This window comes from Herpailurus yagouaroundi, unplaced genomic scaffold (assembly GCF_014898765.1).
Source record: "Herpailurus yagouaroundi ecotype Mexico unplaced genomic scaffold, PumYag 140, whole genome shotgun sequence".
NCBI lineage: Eukaryota > Metazoa > Chordata > Mammalia > Carnivora > Felidae > Herpailurus > Herpailurus yagouaroundi.
The window spans coordinates 83,502,155-83,523,014 of NW_024412395.1; the positions used below are offsets into that span (position 1 = coordinate 83,502,155).

At 38.0% G+C, this 20,860-nt stretch overlaps 1 protein-coding gene and 1 non-coding gene across 2 annotated transcripts in view; both read left to right on the top strand.

Moving 5' to 3' along the window:
* PARD3B (par-3 family cell polarity regulator beta) overlaps nucleotides 1–20,860 on the top strand; it is a 1,026,938-nt gene that overhangs the window by 296,915 nt on the left and 709,163 nt on the right. The window lies entirely within an intron of this gene.
* On the top strand, nucleotides 10,541–10,647 carry LOC121031160 (U6 spliceosomal RNA). The gene has a single exon (XR_005790586.1). It is a non-coding gene; the product is annotated as a U6 spliceosomal RNA (small nuclear RNA).

The window sequence follows — 20,860 nt, forward strand, 5'->3', positions numbered from 1 at the left end:
GAGTTTCATTATGATATGCATAGATGTGAGTTTTTGTTTTTTAAATTTATAATGTTTGAGATTTGTGGATATGAAGTTTGTAAACTTTTGGTAGTTCTGGAAAAACTTAGAGTAGTTATCTCTTTAAATATTTTGTCTTGACTATTACCTGTCTGAAATTTGTACTAAATACCTGGTGGACTGTCTGCCTGCCTTCCCTGACTCTTAAATCACATATTCTTATATTTTGCACCTCTTAATTTCTATAGGCTCCACATGGATTGCTTCTTCAAATCTCATTTTTTATTTCATGATTTTTTTTTCCTTCAGCAGTATCTAACATACTATGTCACATTCTTCTTGTTGTTAATTTCAACTGTTTTTTTCCCCCTTTGTTCTATGTAAGACCAACTCTATCATTTTATGGTTAATTATTCTTTGTTTTCAGTTTTCTTTTTATTTCTTTAACACATGAAACCATTATTTTACATTCTCAGTTTTAACCTTCTGATATGTGAGCTCTCTTAAGATTTGATTCTACTGTTTCTGCCGGCCTTTTCATTCATAGTGCCTTATGAGTTTTGTTTTTTTTTTCTTATTTAAGGTTATATTCTTGGGGCACCTGGGCAGCTCAGTCAGATAAGCATTTGACTTCAGCTCATGTCAGGATCTCGCAGTTCATGGGTTCGAGCCCCGCGTCGGGCTCTGTGCTGACAGCTCAGAGCCTGGAGCCTGCTTCAGATTCTGTGTCTCCCTTTCTCTCTGCCCCTTCCCTGCTCATGCCTTGTCTGTCTCTCTGAAAGATAAACAAACATTAAAAAAATGTTCTTTTAATAAGGCTATATTCTTTAGAAATCTGTGAGAATTTATTTATAATTCTATAATCTGTGAGAATTATAATTGTGTGTCTTTTCCTGCCAGCCATTTGGGAACACTTCTACTCAATCGTTTTAAATTCCCAAGATCTAGTGTTTGTGATTTAGGAAGGATGCATGCTTTCAGATGTGATTTCTTCCCTACTCCCTTTTTACCTACCGCCAATGTCAAGATAGTCGAGTTTACGTGCTGCTCTCTTACATGTGGGCAATATCTCAACACTGTGCAATGATAATATAATGTTTTTAAGCCCTAGATTTTCATGAATATCTGCTGGGAATGTCCACTCTAAACTCGTTATCTTCAACCTTCCCTAAAGGCCATTTCCTTTTTCCTATACCCCATGCAAAGGAAGTATGTCAACATTACTAAGTTTTGTCATATATGCTACAAATAAAATCAGACTTTAGTGTTTACCAATTCCTTGGGTCCCTCTTTCACTTGATTTTAGCCTGTATGGATTCTTTATTGCTTTTGGTTTATAACTTTTATTTTTTAATTGAAAAATGTCATCTGGCTTTGTTATGTTTTTCATTTAGAGTTGCATTCATCTTGCTAGAAGCTGAAGTTTTGTTAGTCGTTAACAATTTTAAAAATTCATCTCTAAGGTTCTTTTTAAAGTACTTGTTAAGATTCTTTAAGGTTGTTTGCTAATTTATCATGATTGTATCACTCTAGTTCTGTGATTTAGAGGTTGCTTGGGTCTATAAATTGACTTTATGAAAATCCTTGCAACACATAATTTTAGGGAGGAAAAATGTCACGGATGAGAATTAGTGGCTATTGAAAAAAAGACATCCACTGAGATTTAAGAGTCAAATTTGGGGTCTATTAATCTTGACAGAATAATTAGAAAGCTGTCATTTTTTCAAGTAGGTAGAAAAATGAATACTCTGTAGGACATATAGGACACCCAGAGCCTCCTGAGAATTAGGATTATTTCTAAATTCATAAATGACTGTATGTATATTCTTACAGAAATTCTTTTGGTAAGTGTATTTATAATTACGACTTCTCAACTCGGCCACCCTGCTTTGCTGTCTCAGCATATGACTAGGCTGCGCCCGACCTTCCTGCCACCTTTCAGAGGAGCGCAGTTGGAGGTGATGAATCCCAACCATTGTGAGAAGCATGTTGGCCTATGCGGAATACTGAAGTGCTGACATGTTTCTCATCTACCTTCTAAGCCTTCCATGACATTTAAATCTTAGTACAATCTTATCATACCCAAACAGTAATTTAAAGAATCTTAAAAGACTGTATTTCTACCTATTAGGGCTTTATGAACATTGGATTAATGATTGATTAATGACACCTTACTTAGCATTTGTAAGAATGGGGCAACCTTAAAGGAAAAAAGTTTTTCAAAACCCTATTTTTTTCTTATTCCTGATAGTATATACTTACTTATGGCTGGGATCTATATTTAAGTTAGCATTGGAATATTTTTCTTGCTGGCCTCTGTAATCCTTAAAAGCTGGAGTTAAAAGAGTATATTCTTTTATAGGAAGATAAGTAAGTTATCCTTCAGTGTTTCTCAAAGTAGTTACGGTTTCTGCTAATGGAGAGATGGAAAATGAGTACGTAAAGAATGAAATGTTATTTACCTTTCTAATAACTAATGACATCTAGTATCCTGTGTGCACACGTAACTATGCATATGCCCACACGTACACACGCAGCACTCCTTCTGAGCTGGCACACGTTCGTCTAGCTCTCAAATGGTCGCCGGTCAGCCTCAACAACTTGAGCGGCTTGCTTTGGCCAAACTCCATTGTTTGCAGATTTGCTAGTTGAAGCTTAGTTTACGTTTTATCTCACACTGAAAACGGTATTTGATGTGAAATTTGGTGGTCTGTTATACCTGTTTTGCTGTTCTTTCTCTTGATTTTCCTACTCAATAAATATAAATGGGAAGGACCTGTCCGCGTTGAATTCGTTCTTCCGGTAGAAAAGAAGTAATTGAAGCCATTGTGTCCCCTTGATGTTTTGCAGAAAGGAAACCTTTCTGGCACAGCCGAGATTTTCATTTTATTGTAACTGGGACTCAAGCTTTTGAGAGCTGGACCTGCGTCAACAGCCTTAATCAGTCAAACTGTGTAGATGTGTATATGATTAATGAGGTGGATGTGGTGAAAGCATGCAAAAGGCTGAGGAAGTTGCTGCGTTTGGTGATCCTGGTTCAACAGAAAGTTGCTGACTTAAGTGTATGTCATGAGCGCATTGTATTTGCTTAATTCCAGTAGGCGGTGCTGGGAGGTGTCCCTGACTCTCAACTTTTGGTGTGATACTCTTTATCTTCATCATCTAAATGACTGCTGACCAAATGCTGATGTACCAGACTCCACTATGAGTTTTCATACTTTGTGAGCCAAGGCAAGGACTGTGGTTAATGTGTCTTGTATGTTTTGCGTAATGTCTCACAGTACTCCACACGTGGTAGATGCTGTCTTTGTATTGGTAGCTTGATCATTGTGACTGTCTGGCAAATTGCACTGAGTGCAGTTCCAGGGATCCTATTGTTACCATCTGGTGAAGTCAGAGAAATAAGTGCAAAAGTACTGTGGTCTTCTCCCTCCTGCACTGAAGAGTTTATTAGGCTGGTATTTTTACTAGAGTGTACTTGTTTTTCTGGTAGGAGTTTTCCTTAGATCTGGGAAAGTGCTCCTAAAGGTCAGAACAACCGGAGCGAAACAGAATTCCCAAATGGAGTGTCAGTTATCAAGGCCATTGGAATATGAAGCATAGTGACTTACTCTAGTTTATACCAGTGTGTTGCATTATTTTCCATTTAGCCATCTTGGTGAGACACATCCTTCCTTCCCTTTCTGCTTTTCTTTTACGCTCACCGGCAATGACTGGTGAATAAGAACAGGAAATATTGAAAATCTGCCTGCCCAGATGATTTTGCTATTTGTAAGCTCTGGAGGAGTGTGGCAAGAGTAGTCACCTTCCCCCACTCCCTGCTCAGTCAGGTGGCTTTCCCCAGGGCTTCGGAAACAACAGATCATTGGGAGAATAATGGAACGTTGGAAAGATACAATAAAATAGAATTTAACCTCTTGTTATCATGAGTGGCAAACAAACATTATACCAAGCTAGAGTCTGAATTTAAAAAAAAAAAAAGTTTTACAAATATTTATTTTAGCATTAACTTTAAAACATGATTCCTGGGGCGCCTGGGTTGTGCAGTTGGTTAAGCGTCCCACTCATGACTCAGGTCATGATCTCACAGTTCGTGAGTTCGAGCCCCACATCGGGGCTGTCAGCACAGAGTCTGCCTGGGATTCTCTCTCTCCCTCCCTCTCTGCCCCTGCCGTGCTTGCTCTCAATCTCTCAAAATAAATAAGCTTTAAAAAACCCCCACGATTCCTTGATAGTTATCAATTTCTCTATCAAATTGTATTTGAAATTGCACTTAAGTATTTTACACAGGTTACACAGATTAGAAAGCTTAGTTCTGTCATTGTTAATAAATGGACACATTGCATTTGAAGGCTCATTATCAACTGGCCAGGATAATGATCTCAACAAAAATACAAAGACCACACTTTTGAACTATCTTTTTTTTATAGATGGTTTTGATGGGTGAAACAGTGTGAGTATGTATGAAATCAATACAACTCCTACAGCATGATATAAAGAGAGGTTTTGGGAAGTAAAATGACAATAGTGTTTTATATGTGGCTGGCCTTTAACACAGTCAGGAGAGGTTTTATTCTTTTTAGGTTCTTGTAACAAGTTTTGCTTGGCAAAAGCCGCCATTTTGGGGGGTTGTTTTCTTTACCATGTTTTAGGTTATTGCTCTTTTAAATTCCAGTGGAGTGCTGTGCTCTTTAATTTTCATAATTGCAATTATGCAAAATATTATATAGTAAGTATATAAGTATCGTAAGCTAGTTAAGGCTTATTACAACTTCCTATGATAATACATAAAGGTAATTTTATAATAAAGCATATGATTGTGTATTGCCTTTTGTTCAACATTTTATATGTCCATATTGAAAAAGAACATAGTCCTACTTTTTTTGCATACAATTTGGAACATTGTGATAAACATTAAGCAAAAATTTTATCAGAGTTGAGATTTAAAGAGTGGAAAAGATCCATATATACAACAAGTGCTTTAAGCAACGGATTTCAGAGGATTAGTGTATTTCCCAAGAGGCTAAGGCAGTGTGCCTCTGGTTGTGGTCTTAAAGTGCTGGAGACAGGCAATAATTCTGCAGAAATGCAATGCTCCACAGTGTCTTGTTTCTTAATTATAAAAGCTATTCTAATTATTCCGTTGTAACTTATTTAAGTTTTAAAGACTCACTAACTTAGCTAAAATTTCTTTAATTGAGATGGAAAGGGGACTGTTGAATATTGTTGTCACTAATAAAATATATAATAAAGAGGAACCCACCATGATCTGGTTTGATGTCTTCATGAAAGTTAACATGGTGAAATTCTTCCCAGTACTAAGTCACTGAATGCTATTTTTTACTTAATTCCTACCAAATATTAATGTCTTGGAGTTCTTTGGATTATTGGAATATCAAAATATGCAGGAGTTTGCTAGAAAGGGTTACCCTTTTGCCCTTTGGCATTATTTTTGGTGTTACGTTTACTTTATAACCACCTTTCTTTTTTACTGTTAACAACAGAAGTATCCAGTCCTTTATCAAATTACATGAAGTATTGCTATGTGCTAGATGCAATCTGAATAACATGTTTCCTAATTTTAAGAGTCTATGAGAGGGACAGTTGGATAAGTTCTTGACTGTAGGGCCATGTGAGCAACCCTCCAGAATGTTGAAATAGAGAGGGAATTTTAGCATCACAACAAGGGCATCTCAATCAGCTTGGGGAGTCCGGGAAGTTGTCTTGGTGGATGTCACTCTTGAGCAGAGTCGGGAATGACAATTTAGCGTTGGCTGGATGAAGCCTGGATGCGTGAAAGAGCTGGGACAGGTTGGTAGGCAGGGTTGGGGCACATGGGGCCCCGGGTTCAGCAAACTGCAGTCATCGTTCAGGCTTCATTCTGTGCCAGGCTTGTATTACACAGAATAAATCCAACTCACAAGCTCAGCAAACTAAACAACAAGCTAACGACTGTAACAAATAATTAAGTGAATAATGAACGAACTTTGGAGAAAAACAAACGAAAAGAGCCACAGATATGAACTGAGCATTCTTTATGCAGCGAGCATGGTACTAGAAGCTGAGGAGATAATACTGAACACAACGAATATGATCTTTACCCACATGGGCCTCAGTCTAGAGGGAGAAACACATTTTAATAAATCATTGCACGAATAAATATGTAATTATAGGTTGTGGTAAATGCTAACTAGGAAGTAAAGGATTTGAGAAACTGATGATAGAGAAGTTTTACTTAAGTGTAGGCAGAGGTCAAACAAACGTTTTAGAGGAAGGGGTGTTATGCATGAGACTTCAAGGAAGTGATGGAGGCAGCGATGGAAGAGCAAGGGGTAGAACGTTCTAGATCAAGTGAGGGGAGCATATGCGGATCTGAGGTGGAACAAACAGAGCTTGGGAGGAACATAAAGAAACTGACAGTGGAGTAAAGTACACAAGAGAAACAGTGATGTAAGATGAGGCTAGAAAGCAATAGAGGCACAAGACTTTGGGGGCCCAGAAACTGGAGGTTGAGTAAATTGGAACAAAGATGTGAGGAGCCAGCTCTTTTCCTGGTCTGCATCAAAGTGGCGCAGTTCAGGTAGACCTCGGGGGGATTTTTCTTAATACTTTTTTTATGGCAACATTTTTTTAATGTAGTAAGGAAAATGGACGGGTGAAGTAGAAGTGATGAGAATGATCTAAACCAAGAGTGCACATTTAGAGAAGAATATCTCAAAGAAATGGAATCTAGTTCGAAAGGAGGAGGAGGTAAGGTAAGCAAGATAGTCTTGCTTTCAGCATCTTTTTTTCCCCAAATTTCTTCGGCTAATATTATTGACAAGCTTCATGAAGGCACAGCCTTCTTCATCAGTTCATGACTTTGTACCATGCATTTTAGGGAAGAGCCTCCTCATCAGAAAATAACTCTTATTCTTGATACAAAACTGTTTGTATCAGTTTTTCCACACTCAGTACCTTTATGGGTCGTCCTGCTTGCAAGAGAGTTCACCCCGAGAGAGAAGGAACCAGGCAAATGTATTTCCCCAAAGATCCTTGATCATTTGAGGAGATGAGAGTGGGTTTTGAACACTTGCTGTCTTGCATTTGTGTTTCAACCTAACCCCCACAGAGTTCATCTGTGTTTGTAGCTTCTAACTTTGTATTAGCTTCCAAATGGATCTAATAGTATATTAATAAGTTTAAACTTATGGAAACTATTTAACCAATAATTTTAACAAATAATGTATTAAGGCCATCATGTTAACCTTTTAATTTTCATCATGTACAATGTTTTTCAAGTATCAGAATTACTGTGATTTAAAATACATTTATTTTGGGGCACCTGGGTGGCTCTGACTTTAGCTCAGGTTGGGCATCTGACTTTAGCTCAGGTCATGATCTCACGGCTCGTGAGTTTGAGCCCTGCATTGGGCTCTGTGCTGACAGCTAGGAGCCAGGAGCCTGCTTCAGAATCTGTCTTAGTGTCTCTTTCTGCCCCTCCCCTGCTCATGCTCATGCTCTGTCTCTGTCTGTCTCTCTCCAATATAAACAAATGTTAAAAAAGGAAAAAATTAAGAAAATACATTTGATTTTGTCTCAATTAGAATTTATGAAAACATTCTTCTGTTTTAGAATATATATGGCTTTTAACTCTAACAAAATTATGTATCATTCCCATGTTTCTGATACTCTACATGATTTTAGTATTTGAGGAAAACTGAAAGTCTTGAGGAACTTTCTCCATTCCCATTATTTTAGTGAAATTGGGATATAAAATCTTAAATGTGAAGTAAATGCCATTTCTGTAGAAATTTTGTTAAAAATAATATGCTTTAAGGCAAAAAGTGGTTGTGTAAATTAAAAGCAAAATTTAAGAGCTATTTTCTTTTTTTCTTCTTGAAGTAGAAAAATGATAAATAATGTGAAGTTATACTGAGAGATAATAGTATTCAACTATAAGAAATATATATCGTTTTATTATGAATAGAAATTTTGGAAATCAAAGCTAGAGTTTTCTAATTACACACATTTTAGGGGTGGAAAGCATGTTATTTTTAGAAACTGATGCGAATAGCCATATGCCTCAACATCAAGGTCTGTGGTTTACAAATCTAAAAGATTTAAAAGAAATGTGAAGGTTAATACAATAAGAGTGTCCTCCACCATTTGTAAAGATCAGACATGCCTACAGAGAAGAACATTCCCATCTGTACAGATGGAGAAACCTCAGATGTTGCGGCTTAAAATATGTGTATTTTCTGACATTTGGGTAGAATGATACAATTTCTTATGAGTGAACTTGGTTCCTGACATTCACTTAAATGCTAATTTAATTTTGGTACAGGAATAGCGAACTTTCCGAATTTCATGGTTGTTGAGTTATCCTGGGATTCTGATGAGTGATTGGGAATAAAAAGGGCCTTCTTCTGAAGCCTGAGCAGTGATGGAGACATTATTAGATAAATTCCCAGTAGCTACAAAGCTAGGAAGAAAACCTCTTCAGCATAATCCACAGCAAAGCCTGAAACTCTCTTGCTTTAAGGAATTTCCTGGTGGCCTTAGGGAGAATATTAATCGAACTCTTTAGGCTTAACCTCCATAAGAGACTGTTATGCAGCCCTTGTTTCTACTTTAAAGTCAGGAATTTTAAGTAGATTAGAAGGAAGAACAGTGCCGTGCAGCATAAAGTTAACATTATACTGTTAATAACATTCAACTGAATTATTAATTTCCACCAGAAGTTGTTTTTAAAGTAATCAGGATTAACCGTAGGAATAAGGATTGTTTTCCCCTCTTTGCTCTTTTTCCAAAGAATAATTCATTAAGAACACCTTCTAAAAACAAAAAGGGAACATAGCCATAAAAACTTGTTATATTAATGACTGATTGTGTTAGTCTACTGTAGCTGTCTAATTCTTTATCCCGACAGGGAAGGAGAAAAAAAAAAAAATCAAAGGAAATTGTTCCTGTTCAAATTGTTGAGTTTTTTGTCCTCTGGAGAACCGGTGGGTTAGAGAACAATGCTTGGGATGATTACCAAAAGTGGATAGAATCAAAAGGTGCTGGTTCTCTCTCTCTCTCTCTCTCTCTCTCTTTCTCTCTCTCTCTCTCTCTCTCTCTCTCTCTCTCTCTCTCGGCGAAAGAACCATTTGAAATAGCACAGAGGCAACATGGCCTGGGCACAGAAGCAGGGTGGCTGGCAGATGGCACCACAGGCTGGAGAAGCTGCTGGCAGATGGCATGGACTATTTGAGCAACAAAGACACTTTTGGCTACCGATGCTAAGAGTTGGAAAGAAGGAACAAGACAACTTCTCCATGTTGCCAGCTCGTATACAGAAAAGGTTTTGGCAGAATGGAGACTGATAAAAGATATTCGATTGTTAGCTACAAGAAAAGTGAAGAGACGTTATTAAGTTTCATAAAATGTGCTCCCTCTGGTGTGATTTGAACCTAATTTCGTATGGAAGAGCCCTTTAGAGATCATCTAAACCAGCTCTGCTCACTGAATATTTGGGCACACACATTCTGTTTTTATTCCCGAAAAGATACGTCTTCAAAACTTTATATTAGGTGGTAAGATTGTAGTTTCATGTTGTAGGGATTAGGAGTGGTTCTTGATTGTCAATTTAAGGAGCCCTTCAGCCGTGTTTGGATGCTAAAATCGTGTGTGGTGAAGTCATGTTTGGCTGACATGACATATGGGCTTAGAGCTTTACCAGCAAAAGGTGTGCAGAATTGTGTCTCTGAATTACTTTGGGGGTTCTGGTCATTATCACATGTATCACATTTGTTTCCTGGAGCCTCTGAAGCCACCGTAACAAACAGTCATTTAGTTCCTAATGATTTCATTGGGGCTGCTCCAACTTTTCATTTGTAGCTCTTGCACTACTTGCTACCTCGTCTCCCTCTGTACCTATTGTTAGATATTGTGTTTCCAGAATTAATTAACTTAGATAACTTTTACCTAATGCCTTTTATGTGTAAGCAGTACTTTAAACTGAAACATATAACTCTTATTCTAAAATAATTATTTACATATATCAAGAACAGCATTAAAAATACTTAGGAATGTTTAAAATCAAATAAAATTGAAACACATTACCAGAAATAGAAAAGCCAATTCCATATGCATTCCTAATAATTATATCTCCCTAGCTCACTGAAGTTTAAACTGTTAGTCTCTCAATTATTCAGAGAACTGCCAAATTCTAGATGTAATTGAAAATGCCACTGAACTGAGATCAAAAGAGATCAGTAAGATATATTCAAAATGATGTCACCCGAGATGCCTGTGAGCCACCAAAATTGCCATCATAATGATTATTTAACTTTTGAGAAGCCTTCTCTTAGAGATTTTGGATTCTTGCCTTCCCCTGTATTCTGTCAGTCTTTGTGATCTGATTTCTGTCAGAATGCTAGAAGCCCTGATTGGAACAGAAGGCAACATGCCGAAGTAGGAGGGTATGAAGGCACAGAGATAGTTTAGCATGAGGGAGCACCCATAAGAACTACTCAGTAACTGAAGGGTGAAATGATGTCTTCAACAATTCAAGGGAGTGCTTGCTTCCAGCAGCACATATCCTGAAAACTTCGAACGATACAGAGATTAGTGTGGCCCCCGCGCACGGATGACACACAGATTTATGAAGCTTCCAGATTTACAAAAATTTCTTCCAATGGGGAAAACATGTATTTCAATAGACCATAATTAAGACATTTAAAAGAAAATTTTCCAAAATACAGTCAGTTTTTTGGGGGGGGGGGAGCACTTCTGGGCAACAATACGTTTTCTAGAAAATCTTATGATTTATAAATTTTGATTTCATACTTACCTCAAAGAGAGTTAAAGTTATAGCCAGTATTTTTCATAAGTTGGAAATTATGTTTAAAATCTTTGTTTAGGGGTTCCAGGGTGGCTCACTCGGTTGAACATCTTGACTCTTGATTTTGGCTCAGGTCATGATCTTACAGTCATGGAATTGAGCCCTATTGTCAGGCTCTGTGTTGAGTGTGGAGCCTGCTTGAGATTCTCTGTCTCTCCCTCTGCCCTTCCCTCACTTGGGTACATGCTCTCTCTTTCTCTCTCTCTCATAAAAATAAAATAAAATAGAACCTTTGCTTAGAGGACTATGCCTTTCTAGTCTACATATAGTATCTACTCCCAGAGGTATTATTTCTTCCTTGTCTTCCTCATTATGATAATGATAGTGGGAGTGGTGGTACTGTAATGGAAACTGGTGGGTCACACAAGCCAGGCAGCCCTCATTCTACCTTAGTCTTAGGTCGGTCACATTACTTAATCTCCCTAGATCTCTGCTTTTTCACTTATAAAATAAAGGTGTTGGCTTTTAAGGTCCTCTCTTACTTAATCACTCAAGCTTGCCTTGCCACTCCAGGGTCCAACTTATAGAAAAGAGGAAGGATTGGTATTGATTTATCTGGAAGCCACGGAAAAGGAAAGTAAGATCCAGAAAGCATACACTAATAGAGGTTTGATTATCAAGCATTTGGGATCTTATTCCAAATTTACAAGTAGACTCTTGCATTTCAATGTCACTTTCTTTTTCTGTGAAATATGAGAGTTTATTCAGCCAGATGAATCTGTATGGTTTTAACTGTATCAAAGACTGATTTCTAGTTAAATTCATGATTCTTGTTTTTTTTTTTTTTAATTTGTTTTTAACGTTTATTCACTTTTGAGAGAGAGAGAGGCAGAGCGCAAGCAGGGATGGGGCAGAGAGAAAGGGAGACACAGAATCTAAAGCAGGCTCCAGGCTCCAAGCTTGTCAGCACAGAACCCGACGCAGGGTTAGAACTCACAAACTGTGAGATCATGACCTGAGCTCAAGTCGGATCTGAGCCACCCGGGCGCCCCTCATGATTCTTGTTCTTGTCCTTCTGCAAGAGGAAGCTCTCACTGGGACATTCTCATCATTTTTGTACTAGAGTCCCACCTATACGTCATCCCTTTTCCCCATCTATCACTCACTTCCTCTACCAGTGTGATGCATTTTATGGCTTTGCATTCTGGGATGAGAGACATGGAGCCTGCCTTATTCATCCCTGTGTCTCCAACATCTAGCCAAATATTTGTTGACTGAATTAATGTAAACATTTCTAGCCATAACCTGACTCCCAGGACTTCAATTTTCATTTGAGAATCCATCCATCCATCCATCCATGACTTCCTATCACTGGTAAAGATTCTAATCTCTCCTCCCCCATGGCTTGAGACCACTACAACCCCTGCTTTTATAGTCAGGCAGACATCAGGGTGTGGGAGAGCTCCTCACCTGCCTCATTCTCATAGTTAATCATTAAGCATTAGGAATTGGAATTTCAATCTGTTGTCTCATAGAAGCAAGGCTTAAAAGTGCTGTTAGCTTCACTGTTTTCATACTGATACCGTGTGAATTAGACAGAGTTTTTGTTTCCTGGCTAAGGAATCTAACCACTATTTACAACAAAATCTTGTTTCTCTGGGAATATATATTCTGGGTTCCAAGTAACTAGTTGGCAAATGAACTCTTGTAAGGCAACACATTTGTAAGGTGGAGGTGGCCTTTTGGCAGGAGGTATAGAAAGGTACACCCGGATAAGTATGGTGTCGACATACGCGAAATTTGTAGTGCCTCAAAGAGAACTTTTTAGCTTGTGACAGAAGAGCGAATTCCCAAATCAGTCACTGGCTTTTCCCACATGTACAGATTGTCACATTAAGAAAAACCTTTCCAGAACACATCTACTACAGGAGCAAAGTAGAGTTGAGTTTTGTAAAAATCGGATTTGAATGAGGGCTTCATTATTACAAACTTTGCCAATCCTCACTGTTTACAGTTCAAAAGAAATTTTAAGTGGATTATTTTCATTTAAGCTGTCATCTGTGGTTTGATTTTCCATGGGGCGCTTTTTTCATTTTGATAGTGCTTCACTGGGGAAATCTTTTGATAGCAAATAGACTGCTTCCTGCTCTATTTTTGTACCTCAGCTTTTCTGTATCTGGAAGTCACAATCATCTGTTCCCTGGATTACTATAGTGTGTTCCAAAGTCACCCTTGTGTGTCCATCCTTAAGGTCTACCCCCAGTTTTAAATGTAAACTCTCAGACAAGGGACATTGTCTGATTTGCTTATTACCACATCCCTGGTGCTTAGAACAGTCTATGGCACATAGTAGACACCCAAGTATATAGGTGAGTGAATTAAGTGGGTGCTTTGTATATTGATATAGATCAATATTTCTCATTCTTGACACGGTTGATGTCTTGGGCCAGATAGTGCTTCATGTTGGAGGAGCTGGCCTGTGAATCATATGATGTTTGGCAGATTCCTGGGATCTACCCACTAGATGCCAGTAGCACTTTCTTAATATGTTAATAATAATAATAATAATAATAATAATAATAATAATAATAATAAAAGTGTTAGCAGAAATTGCCACTGATTGAGAAATGCTGATATTGGCAGAAGACTAAATCCTAATATTAGTAAGTTAGAGTAGTGAGAGTCAAAAAGATACAGGGAATCTAGTTCCACCATTATAAGCAGTGTGACCCCACACTCTTGCAGCTTAATCTTTGAACCTTGGTTATGGTGACAATTAAATGGCTGTGGCTCTCTTGATGAGCGAGAAGCCCTTGCTTTCTAGACAGATCCTGCTTGTGGCCAGAGATAACCTTTCTGTCGACCATGTCCCCTACTCATTGCCATCATGTACCTTTAGGGAGGGCTCGTACCAGTTCATTCACGATGTCCTGTGTAGCACAGAGGTTCTTCCAGATGCCCAATATTTTGAGGAGTTTGCTATGTGATTTTATTTTGCTCTTAATTGATGTGCCATTACTTCTAGCCAGGGGAGAAAGAATGACTGTCGAGATGTCAGCATGATGGGAGTGCTGGCCATTAGATAGTTCCAGGGAATCCCACCAGTTTATTTCTGCCATTGTTTTAGCTGTAGGACTCTGATTGCTGTAGGTTCTGATTGCTTATTCTCTGTGAGCTTTGGTTATGAGTCATTGTGAGGGTTAAGTGAAACTATGTAAGTGAAACAGTAAGAGCTGGGTACAAAGTTGGTGCTTACAGCTGAGCTCTCTTCTCTTCCCTTTGTTAAATTTCCAAAACCATCTGTGTATGTGTATACATATTCATATAAATCATCATCCATGCATAAATATATGGATAGTCATTCAATAATTAATACATACATTCCAAACACATTTATTGATCACCTATTTAGTAGGCCCTGGCCCTATTCTAGATGCCAGAAATGGAGCAATGAAAAAAAGAATAGAATCAACAGCAATTATTAATAGTATAGTGGTTAGACTATGTTCTCTACTGAGTTGTATATAGGTTAAAAAAATTGAAAATCGCTTTATGAAGAGTCATTTCAAGAGTGTGGTCACTTAAAGTATCATTTCATAAAAAAGTTTGCCCTCATCAAAACAATGTTGCCCCACGATGTGTAAAGCACCCGTTTGTTTTTCAGAAACAACATATGTGAAATATTGAAAGCCTGAACCTTTGACCTAACTGATTTTGAATTTTTAACCCTGACAAATCAGAGTAATTTAAGCATTAAAAAGCAACTTTTCGATTTGATCCTCCTTTCTGGTTTATTATACTTCTGCACATCCGGAACACTCAAATTAGTGTCTGAGGTCTGCAATGGTGATGAAGTACATTTCTGTATTATCTAGAAATATTTGTGTATCTTCCTAAGAATATCTGGATTGCATTGAATTTCCTCTCAGGGAGATGGGTGAAAATAACTTTTTGCAAAACATGACTGCATCATCCCTAAGCACCATTACAACATGCTTAATGGGCTGTAATAGTATTTTTATTATCTTATAACTTTGGCTCCCTTAACGTGTTTGAAGGTCTTTAAAATGCACCTTTGAGCATTGTTCCATGTGCTTTGTGTCCCCTGAATAAATATTATACCCCTGTTGACTTTTTAATTTTGAAATTTGATAACAGTAATGAAAGAGAAATCCCTGACCATTTTACATGTTTGCCACTTCATTTCACATAGCTTCTTTCAGTTTCCAGGGATATATTTAGCAGATATTTGTCTGTTAGGAGTGGGTGTTATTTGGTTGTTAGGGGGAAAAAAAGAAAAGAAAATCCCACCACTGCTTTATTGATATTTAATGGTATATGAGGCAAGCTGGAAGCGTTTGAGATGTTGAAACTGACCGATGTAGACACTATATCAAACACAAATGAGAGAAGGGGCATCTTGGACTGGCAAGGTGTGCATGTAGAATGTGTCATGTGGAGATGGAATTGGGCTGGAAGGAATGAGCTCTCACGGAGAGAAACATTGGAAGTGGTGTTTTGGTTAAAGCATGAACATTGTGAAAACTATCACGCATTGCCCCCATCTCGAGTGGTGATAGGCTTATATGAACGACTTCACTTGGGTCCCTACGCAGGTGAATTACTTGGCCCAACTGGGCTCTACAAATGTCAAGGTACTGTGCTTAACTATCAGTCAGTCTGGCATATTTTGTTGGGAAAAGTTTAAATCATACTATATATATAAGTAATATTATTTCTTGAGAATTTACAGCGAGCCAAAATAGTGCTCAGTGCTTTAAGAGCTTTATATCATTTAACCTTAACGATAATTTTACTAGGTTAATATTAGTGTCATTATTATCTTCATTTTGTAAATGGTGGGGTTGAGAATTACAGGGATTACATAATTTACACACAGTCTGACACTATGGCAGAATGATGGAAAATTATATATGGTTTAAAATCTTTCTACAGTCAGGGAAACTGGGTGGCTTAGTCGGTTAAGCTTCTGACTTCAGCTCAAGTCATGATCTCGTGGTTCGTGGATTTGAGCCCTGCATCGGGCTCTGTGCTGACAGCTCAGAACCTGGGGCCTGTTTTGGATTCTATGTCTCCCTCTGTCTCTGCTCATGCTCTGTCTCTCAAAAATAAATAAATGTTAAAAAGTTTTAAAAATTGTGCACAGTCATGCTTTATTCATAGTATTCTAAATCTAGAAAACCTTTAAAAATTATCCAGTCTCCAACCCCCAAACCAATGTTTCAGATTAGGAGGACTCTGAAGCCCTGAGAGTTTCTGAGTTTTCCTTCAAACTTCCCTGATCAAGTTCTTTTACTTTAACAACCTCCTGGGAGGGGTTTTGCTTTGCCTGAATTTTATATTAATATTAATTTATTACAAGTACTCGGATTCAGACAGGTTGTGAATGGAGTGTGCTAATTTGATAATTTAGAGTTTCTTCATCTGTTGAGTTGGGATGAGTGACAGTGGCTCAGGTGTTGAGTTGGGGTGATCTGTTCAGACTGTATTTATGGTGGAGGTCCCACGCAATTGATGACTAAATGGAAAGAGGATGTGACTGCTGGTTGCTAGTTAGTTTTTAAAAGCCAACAACAACAAAACAAAATAAAATACTTCAACAGGGGATCAGACTATGTATCTATCGATCGACCAATCTACAAAATATGAAAATCACCACTAGACAGGTAAAATGAGATACTGTCTGTATCTGACCACTGTGATACGTAATTTTTAAGCTGCTGATATGATATATTTTTTTTTCCATTTACTGACTGTTGCTGCTAGCAACTACTTGTGTTTTTTACACTGATGAAATGTGATTAGTGAAAGCAAGGAGGAATTATGTGATATGATTTGTGTGGACTCTACACCACCATTAGAGATAAGTCTTTTTAGTCTCTGTGGTTAATTTTAATGTTTTTGAAACTTATGTGTGGAAACCCACTTGGGGAAAACGTTAAAAGATTCTCATTTTAAAATTCTGGGGTGGGTCCAGGAGTGTTTATTTGCTCCCCCTACCCCACTCCAGGATATTGTGATGTAGGTGGTTCATAACCAAATTTTGACAAATGCTGAATTGTAGGGAGGACTGTGCTTCTGATCTGTCAAAGATAAAGATTCTTTTAAACTTACTTCATGTAGAAAAGAAATGTTTAGCTTATTAGTCCCTAGGTAATCTCTATTTTTTGCCAGATATAAAATTGGAGCCTTACGACTGAATTTGTCTTTAGAGAGCCTACATTTAGGAATACCTAGAAACCTAAGAAAACAAAATGTTCTGATGACTTCTTTGATGCAGTATGAGATTTTCTTTTTAATGTAGACAGTTTTTGTTGGCTGCGATTCTTTTTATCCAGTCTTGTAACATTGGACTGAGACATGGAGGCGATTAACATTTTTTGCTCCCCCAGGATCAAAGAATGCTGGAAATGGTTAGAGAAAACGATCTGGGTTTTCAATCTTCTACCTTTTCCTTCTTTGTGTTTCTTCCCCTTACTTCTCAAGTGTTTTGGAGTTATGTTTTAAAGATACACATGTAGTATTCTTAATGTTTGTTTATACTTAAATATCAAAATGCCCCTTTCTGCATAATGGCTATAGATGAATAATATCCAGTCAATTCCCTGTTGGCCATCCTTTTAGCTATCGCTGGGTCTGGTGTTTTCTGTCAGGGCCACACCAAACATGGCAGTGGAGGCAGACGCCCCTGGTTTAGTCTTCCCCGTAGTCCCCACACCCACGTGGGTGCACTGGTAAAATGAGGTCTTTGCTTTCCATGCAAAGCCTCTTTCTCTGGCTCTTTTCCAAGGCCCTCAAAGCGAGCACTTTCACCAGAGTGGCAGAGACAGTCCCCTTAGATTGAGAAGCAAGAGGTAAACTTAAATATGCCGTCAGGCTCCAAGCCAAATAAAGTGCTAAGCATGACGATTAATTGGATAACTACCAAAATACCTCTTACTGTAACTGTAATTCAGAATATCCCTGGCTGAAGTTAGAAAATGATATTAATTAATTTGAATGCTTCTAGGGTACTCACCAAATATGTGCACTGCTTGTTAGATTTTGGCATTGCAGGCAAGAGTGGCTGATATGCAGTGAAGTTCTAGCTTGTGCCCCGGGGGTTTAATCCTTACAACAAGCAAGGAGTTTGGTAGCTGTGTCTTCACCTCCTAGGTTGGGAAAGTGAATGTCACATGACCTGTTTATATCCCGAGCCTAGGGATTTCTCATTGCTTCAACTACCTCTGAGTGAGTCAGGGGGATGGTGTCACTGATAGAGCTCGGATTTCTATCTTGAAGTGTTTGTATTCCAGTGAAAAGAGGGAAGCCATGGGCACAAATCATGGAATTTATACATTTTTTTTAAGGGACAAGGGAGCAATATAGATTAATGCTGTGGGGATTTTGAGGAATCAGATCATATGCTCGGCTGGGACCATCGCGAAAAATGTTGTTGTGGAAATACGAGTTCAAATGAGTTTGAAGGACAGGAAGGGTCTTGACCAGTCATCAGAAATGGAAAGGTCATTCCAGGTGGGGAGTATAGTTCAGCCAGGCAGAGACAGGATCAAGGCTGAAGAATAGGGCCTGTGACAGGGAGATCATAAGGGACCCCGGGAGAACCATGAATGCCAGGCTCACAGGTTGGAGCATTACACGGTTACAGTGGGGACATTTTGATGTTGTTGAACACGTGTCAGTCACGAGGAATATCAAGAGTATCCACGAGGACGTGTGTGCGGGGTGGAACTGAGAGAATGCTGGAGGGTTAGTGAAGCTAATTTGGAAATGATGGCAGTAATCCAGGCTTGAGGTGGAAAAAGTGTGAGTTTGGGTGGGAGCAGAGACAAAAAGAGATGGATTTGCAAGATGAGTGACAGAGTTTAGTGGCTGGCTAGAACCACAAAGACGGGCCACGTGTAGCAGAGACACTACTAGCAGAAGTGATATCAGAATGCTTCTCTTGCTTATCTGCCAAGTTTAAGAAGCTTGTCAATGGAATTGAAGCCTAGAGAAGAGAGAAAAAGCTTTGGCTGGAAATCATAATTAGAGCCATCATGCTGTATTTATGGGTGTTTACATGATCTTGTTAAGGAACTCCTGGAGGAACTTACCTGAAAGCACTGACCCATTTGGTGTGAGTCATGAGAGGCCATCGCTATCCTAGCTGATGAGGGTCATCTGATCACTTTGCTAAATAAAACTGGACGATGTGCACTCATGTCAAGGACTTGCAAGAAAAGCAAATACGCTTTAATGCAATGCCGTATAAAATTAACTTGGAAATTCGGTTGCCCTTCTACTGAATCAAAATAATACACCAAGGATTGTTTTTTTTTTTTTTTTAAGTGAAGAAGGAAGTACACAGATTGTTTCCTATGCACCTTTTGAATATTTCATTTGGAATCTAGTCAAGTTGGGTTAAATACCAATTTGTTTTGGTTTCAGGGATTTTATTGTTTTGAGTTCCTCAGTAATAAATGATATTTAGAGAAATGTGAAACTGCCTGTCCATCATTAAAACATTTAAAAATGTTTGAAATCATATTTAAAGTACATAATTAAGGAGTGGTGCTGCTGTTTAATATAGTAATATTAAATACTGACTCTAATTCCATATGTTTTAATATAGTATGATTCGATTTGAATTTACGTTGATAAATGTTGTTTCACGTGCATGTTCTTCCTGGTATTTTAGGCCCAACGTTATTTTCCTAGCTGAATTTTCATCAGTTGTTTAGTATTTTACTGCTTATTTTAGTGTTTTCATATTAAAGAGATATTTGTAGATTGTTCATGTGTTGTAATTATGTTTTTACATAACCCCCTTTTGGAGGCTTTGTGTAAATTTCCTTTTGATTTATTGTGGGGTATAAACAACTCAAAACAGTTTCTATTGTTTGGTTAAAAAAACCCACTAATCATGTCATATTTCTGCATCATATCCTGATTTATCCTTCGATTTTAACTTAGAAGTGGCTTCCTCTTTGTTTTCCTGGTCTCAAGGCAGAATTCAGAGCGCTCAGAACAATGTGTGAGACAGGAGAACATTTTCCATGGGAAAAAAAAGTTCAGTTTTCATCGTTTCTCACATCTGTTCTATTTTTTTTAAATGAAGTGCTCAAAAAGTAAATAATAATGATAGGAATGATTTCTTTATTTAGAAAATCAACTGTCAATTAACTGATGAATATTCTTTTTAATCAGTGTTAATTGACAAACTTCCTGCACTTGTAAACTCAGTGCTTACATAATGGGTTCAGTTTGACTATTCTTGATTTCCCTTTTATATTTTGGTAGTCCTGTTGGGTATACTTCTGTAGTAGTCCCTGAATTCCCTCATCTGGAGCTAGATGGAGCTATGAGATCTTCTGTAAATGTACAGCAGCAGGCCAGAGGCTCTTCTTCAAGTCTACTTGTGCCAGTCGGTGTCCAGTGCCCACTTTTAAAACCTTCTTGTGCCTTTACTCTTAACGAAGCGTGGATGAGAAAGGGTGGCCATTTAAAACACCGTCATTAAAATGGGTGGTAAGCCCACAGTTCTCTGTCATTTATTACTGAGCAACTAAATGCATAAAAACTCCCAAGACCCGATCTAAAAGAAAAACACACATACGAGCTACAGACATACCTACCTGCAACAGTCAAAGAGCCAGATTAAATGTTTTGCCATTAAAAATACACTTGTTTGTTTTCAGCGTCTAATTCTCTGAAAAAGTCACCAGCCATTGAAAATGATGGACAGAAGAAGATACGGCAATGGTCTCAGGACCCCTCTGCCAAATTTTATACACACGCATGTGTAGATAGATGGAATTATGGATATAATGTGCACTACATATGTACACGTCATTATATAAGAATGTGGCCAATATTTCACAACTAAGGATTATATGTTTTGCCTAAAAGGTTTTGATTAGAATTTAGAGATGTGTTCTTTCAGAATTTTTCTGTGCTTAGGGTGGTTTAAAAGTCTCATCAGTGAACCTTGTCCATGCCTACCAAACACTTTGGAGAAGAAAAACAAAAGCGATTTTTGTGCGTGCGTGT